The sequence below is a fragment of the Epinephelus moara genome, chromosome 7 (genome assembly GCF_006386435.1).
Source record: "Epinephelus moara isolate mb chromosome 7, YSFRI_EMoa_1.0, whole genome shotgun sequence".
NCBI classification, from domain to species: domain Eukaryota; kingdom Metazoa; phylum Chordata; class Actinopteri; order Perciformes; family Serranidae; genus Epinephelus; species Epinephelus moara.
The window spans coordinates 34,083,049-34,089,743 of record NC_065512.1 but is presented as its reverse complement, the minus strand read 5'-3'; the positions used below and the strand labels follow the sequence as shown (position 1 = coordinate 34,089,743).

Here is a 6,695-nt window from a genome sequence, read left to right as displayed (position 1 = left end):
ACCAACTACAGGCGCTCCATCCCAGCTGCGGAGCGCCTGTCCATCTGTCTCCGGTTAGTAGCTTATAATTTCTTTATGAATGGTTGGATATCAACGCTGATTGGATGTCGCGGCACAGCGTCACGCGATGTTGCTTGAAAAGTTCAAATTTTTCAACTTCAAGCGACACACGCGATGAGGCGATGGACGCGATGGACGCGTCATCGCGTCATTTACATTGATTTTGAATGGAAACTTGTGGCGTTCATCGCGTCCATCGCGTTTGGTGTGAACGCACAGTAACAGTTTTACCAGAGATGTATCTATGAGGACTTGGTTGTACTTTTGATGTCATGGTGGATAACGAAGGAGTATCATGTAAAATTATCTGTGACTGTGACCATGAACACAAATATACAGCAGGCAGTTGTCCTCAGTTTATAAGAAATTCAGAGCTACACCAGAACATTTATGAACAGGTCTTACTTTACTACTAATTTGTGTGTAACTTTAGCATGTTAGCATGTTTCCACTAATTACGTGGACTGACCTAATGTTAATAGTGTTAGCTTTGCAAGCAAAGGCTGCAGGTAACAGCTTTGCTGTGTTAGGATTATGTTATGTCTTCACTGTGTATCTTCACATAAAAGAATACTCAGACGATTTGGGAGTTATGCCCTTTCTCTATCATTTTCATATTGAGACAACATGATCAATATCTTTTTTGTGTCTTTACGTCCAGTAGCTGGGTCTCAGCGTTTAGCATGGCGCTTATAGGGGGTCAGTACGTCCTGCGCTGTGATCCNACTCCATGTGTTGCATGCTGAGCAGGCGAGAAGAGAGGCTGAATCCTCCGCTCCCTCGGTGCTACCATCGTTGTGGAGTAATATCATCAGGAGGAAAAGTGCCGCAGAGAGTGCATCACAAGGAATGAAAACTTTGCAGCAATCACTAACTTTTTTTCATGTTCCTAAGATGAACTGGAAAAAACGCCCCAGGCCTGCAGGAGCTGATGGACAGCTTTCAGTCAGGTGAGTAATATCGTCCGTGTCGTCTCTTTGTTTGCTTTTACCGAGTGACCTAGCGTACCTGTCCCAGAGCCAGCTGCAGCTGTTGCTCACCGGTGTATCCCTCCGCGCAAGATATATTGACCCCCTACAAGTGCCATGCTAACCGCTGTCTCAATATGAAAATGATAGAGAAAGGGCAAATCGTCGGAGTATTCTTTTCACATAATAATGCGGACTCAGCAGATGACTTGTTAACTGTTTATTCCTCCTTACACCGAACTTACACGGCTGCTTCTCATTGTTTCCAGTAGCACAACAACGGCTACTACATTACCCAGAATAACTTGAGGCTCACACTACTACGGTAGCTTTAGTAGCTCAAAATACACAACAGATTACATTAGATCAGAACAGAAACACGACAGGAGATTTTCCTGAGTAATTTTGCTGTTTCCACTAATTACTTGGACTGACCTGACGTTGGTTAATCCTCTCGCTCTCCAAAACAAATGCATGCGGTAATTGCCGGCTGCAGTCGGAATTTTACGACACCAGGCTGTGGGTGTCATACCGCTCCGACCAAAGGGGCGCTATAATCAACGAAAACGAAATGTTCCGCACAGCTGCTTTAAGTATCCCGTTTTTGTGTTTGTGCATGTAAACACCATATCCTGAATTCAGAAACCGGGTTATGCCCTTTTCCCGGTTTCAAGAAACCCGGTTTTGCCACCTGGAGTACTCCAATAGAAGCCGGGATACTGGAGCATGTATACGCCATATCCCGGTCTCTGACGGCTGCTCGCCGTGTGCGCAGACGCCAGAGTGATGCACCAGATATACAAGCAACATGGCGGCAACGAGAGCTTCCCATTTTTGGAGCGAAGAAGAGACTGAATTTTGCCTGAAAATGATAAAAGAACTCAAAATAACTACGTGTTTAGACGGCAGAAGACACAGAAATGCCGACCTATTCAAGTCTGTTGTGGACAAGCTACGTGACGCTGGTTTTCCACCTCACACCGTTGAACAAGTTAGGTCGCGGTGGAAAATATTGAAGAAGCACTACTACTTAGCCAAGCGTCAGAACCAGAAAAGTGGATCTGAATATAATAAATATATCACATTTCCTGCTCAATCTGTTGTAAACAAAAGACATAAAAGACGTAACACACGCCTGCGCAGATAGGATGCAGTGATCAGAAAACGGGTTACTGGTATTTATCATGTATACAGGGATATGAATAACCGGGTTTCTCTGCGTTCCATGTAAACATCATATCCCGGATATGCTCAAAGCCGGGATAAGCCTCAAAACCGGGATACTAAAGACCTTGTAAACACAGTCAATGTATCATTTTCCCCCTCTGGTGCCGAACAAATGAACCAAATTTGAAAGCACCCTAAATCCTTTTGAGCTGCTGCCTGGCTGTTACTCAGCACAGCTCAGACAGTTTGACTGAGCTGTGCTGAGTGACGAAAATAAAATAACGACAATGAGTAACTTTACTGTGTAATTGGTAGCTTTTTACAAGGTTTCAAGTACGTATGTTAGCATTGTTACTGTGCATATGCTGCTGACATTAGCATTAGCTCAGAGGCTTCTAATTTTGTTTTAAATGACAAAATTCTCTGCTGTGAGTACTAGGGATGCACCGATATGGATTTTTACAACCGATACCGATAACCGATAATAACCTGCTGCTCATGGCCGATAAGCCATACAATAACAGATAATTTCTCATTTTTGTATTTAAAAAAAGAAGTGTATAACCTGTAGTTTACATAGGCCTACACCTGAGAGTGAGAACGGCTAAGTTGTAGTGAGAAAATATGGATGATTAGATATACCTTAGTCCTGACCTAACCAAATCAAACTGACATCACCATTGTTAACACAGCAAAAACAAAGAACGCATCTGACCTCTACATATCTGCCAACATTAGGCTCTTAAAAAGAGGCAGATTTTCTGGGGTATTGATCAATGGCCTACCCTCAACACCCCTGCCCCCATATAACCCCACAGTACAGATGAACATAATAAATACAAGGATGTGAAAGTAAAATTACTTTTAATGAGTATTAAATTTATAGTTAACGGTAAGAGAGCGGGAGATTATGAAGCGTATAAACTACACTGCAGAGTGGAGTCTCTACTAACAAACAGTGACAGCTGACTCATATGAACGGGTAAATGCACGTTGACAGGTAAAATAATCGCTAACTGTAGCATGACATGGCTAGCAGTTATTAATTAGTTTAACAACAGAGTCGAGCCTTTTAAACGCTTGGTGTTGGATGTGAGCCGCTGCTGCTAATTAGCTCGTGCTAACACTCTGGAGACAGTTGTTCAGCCCCGAGTCTAACCTGTTTAATAGCTGCAGGAAGTTTGCTGATCTGGTAGGGTTTTGGGCAGTCGGAGATCAGACCCTTGGCGCGATCATGTTGTCTTCCTCTGGAACTGTGAAAGACGTCCATTCCGAGACATGTTTTGCCTTTCAGACAGCAAGCTGCAGTTGTTGTTGTTCTCTGTGTTTATTGGCAGCTCACAAACCAAGGTTAAAGGTAAATGCACTGCCACCCACTGTGACGGTGTGTAAATGCTGCCCCTGTTAAGTCAAAGAAAGCAATCTTGGCGCTATTTATCGACTATATTTTCAATTATCGGAACAATGTATAATAATAAAAATGTCGCATTATCAGCTAATAATTTATCGGCCTGATATTGTGCATCCCTAGTGAGTGCCATAAACAAAATTTTGCTGACTTCCATTGTATTGTGATGGAGGCAGAAATCTCACAGATGACACAAGAACAACTAAAAGCAAAATACCAAATCTACATGGTGATACTACTGGTGGTAAGTGAGAAATTGTCTTCATTACACCTCTGACTCCAAACAGACTCGTTGATCACTTAGTTCCAATCACCAGGTTTTCTCCTAAATGGCAAATGGGTTACATTATTATTGTATGTGAAAAGCAAAATAGAAGCTAGTTTAAAAAGACGTATTATGTTAGCCCTCAGTGTATTCATGATGCTAACCCAGCTGGAGGACATACTGTAGTCTACACAGCTTTTAAAATCCCACTCTGCTTCTTCTTGCTCAGACATAAGTGGTACAATAATCAATACTTGCACTCAATTCTGAAACTCCTTATTTATAAAACACTAAAGCTAAAAGGTGTCAGGTTACAACAGCCATCTGCTTTCCACAAGACCTAAACAACCAGCTGCTGTAAGCCTTCAATTTTTAGGGAACCCTGTGAAGCACCATGACTTTACTCTCCTCAGCAGACGATAGTTGCTGAGTCATTACTATGTGACCTTTCCCACCTCCAGCTTGTGTTTGAACTTGAATATTGGACAGTTTCACACGGATCGCTGATTACCTATCGTGTTTGAATATTTTTTTGGAGCAAGGAGATAATGTTATTTCTATTACAAAGACTGCAGCACAACAACGACTATCAACATACTACAATCAGTAAGCCACCGCCTCCGGAGCGGTGCCGCTCTGCCTGCACACAATGAAGACGTCTCTGCCTCACAGTGCAGCCCTGCACCCAAAGGCAACGCTACACCTGCAAGGACAGACTCTTGAGCATTGATTCAATAAGTTGCATATTTCAGTCTGCGTAAACACCTCAATCCTATCACCTTAGCCTTTCATTTCCTTTCCTCAAGCACATGTGTGTCTTTTGTTGCATAGCAAGTACCCAGGCAGCGACTCAGCATCATTCTGGTGCCAGTGCGTAACTGCTCACTCCAAAGTACACGCTGTAACATTTGCATTTGTCACCACCGCACCGTGTGCTTCGCCTTACCTGCGATTTCCGAGGGCAGTCCAGCGGTAGAAAGAAAAAACTAGAAGCAAGAGATGCTGCGACTAAACGCGGCGGCAGCAACACTGGTCCATGCCGTAACCTGGTGAAGACACGCCACGCAGCCTGCTGGATCTGCAAAGGATGCTCGGCATGACCACGTGACTCTGGAGGACAACCTGCCAATCTGAAGTCACTAATGGATGGACAACAACAACATGCTGTCTCAACAGCTCGTGTTCTGACCTAGAGAGGTAGGTAATTAAACTACCATCATCATTAGTAACAGGAGAAGCAGTAGTAGTGGTGGTAGTGTTTGCAACTGTGAAATTAAACTTCAGGGTTGCAGCACATGCAGCCTTGTGAGGAGTTGATTAATATATGCAGACTTAACACAGGCTGCTCACTTCAGTTACTAAGTATACACATGGGTCATTCCTAGCCTTCAGTGCCATTTGAGTTCCCATGACATAATGTGGTATATTTTTGTGTTAAACAAATGGGCTAATACTTACTTCTAAAAGCTTGTCTCACATGGTTAACCCACATCTATCATAGATGATATGTACAAAGGATTAAATACATATAAAAGAATGACCCCATTTTTAGCACAACTAGTTCAAATTGCTATGTCCCCAATCATGTTTGCTCAATCTAAATGACAAATATATAGAAATCAAACAAATTATACATCTTTCATTGTATAGTCTTATTTATAATATTCTTCACCAGATGTTACTAGTCGCTATTTACACATTTTTAATGGTTAATTTTTTAAAAATATGTCCCTGAGTCGAGTTTCCCCCCATCACTCTGATGCAAGTCCCCCTGAACACGCCCTCTGACTATTCCTCTTCCCTAACATGACTCAGGGAGTAGCATTTTTGGCAAGGAAATCTTCTACAAGAAGCAAAGCATGTATCTCTTTAATCAACCTTTTTTCTACTGTTATAGAATGCTTGTCTGATGTGGTAAAGCATAACATGTCCACACTATTGTGCTTATTCATAGGGCAAACCGATAATTTTTTTTGCATATGCATGTATGCATATTTACACAAACACACACTCACACACAAACAAAATGCATAAAAAACAGGATTGCCAGGTGACAGTGCAGAGCTGCATCTTTATTCAATGAAAAATTACTTATGGAGATAAATTTCTATAATTTGATTTTTAAATCCAACAAAAGTTCCAGCTTTTCGAGCTTCAAACTGAACAAAGAAGCAGCTGATTGAATTGTGCAAATATAATACATCACATGACAAACAAGAAAAATAGACCAATACGTTTTAAAGATACAAAATAAATTCAACCCACACAAGTATTACAGCTTTATTACTGAGGCTTCAGACAAGTGAAATCACCACCACTGTGTGGCAGTAATGTGTTACATTTAAAGTACTGACACAGACTGACACACAAGGCTGGCTCATCAACCAGGCAAAGTGGGACAATACTTCTAGGCCCCTAAAGCTCCAATTCACTGTGATTCTGTCATTTGAATGATTTTGTTTAAGCCTGTATGACACATTATTACTAATAGTTTGGCTCTTTTGAGGGGTCTTTTGTCAAATAAAGGTTTTAGAACATTTCACTTGTGGTTTGGTCTCATGGTTAGGACATGTGCTGTGCCAGATACTTTGTATGCAGGTTCCAAGTTCAATTCTCATCCTCTGCTTCATGTCATTTCCCTGCTCTTTAACGCCCTATTTTACCCCTCTACTGTCTACTTTTAATAAAGAAAAAATCCCCTAAGCTCACATTATTCTTCCATGGTGCATATTCCTAACTACATGAGTGATTAATTAGGAGACCGAGAATAAACTCACACATTATAAACCTGGACCAGTCAGGAGAGGTTAGTTGCCTTGATTGCAAG

The 6,695-nt window shown here is 41.7% G+C and overlaps 1 protein-coding gene across 1 annotated transcript in view; it reads right to left on the bottom strand.

Annotated features, from left to right (window-relative positions):
* slc4a3 (solute carrier family 4 member 3) overlaps positions 1–4,930 on the bottom strand; it is a 99,494-nt gene extending 94,564 nt beyond the window's left edge. The window contains exon 1 of the mRNA XM_050049573.1: positions 4,815–4,930. The gene's annotated coding sequence lies outside the window, so the exon portion shown is untranslated. The remainder of the gene's footprint in view (positions 1–4,814) is intronic.
* Between the last annotated feature and the right edge of the window lie 1,765 nt (positions 4,931–6,695).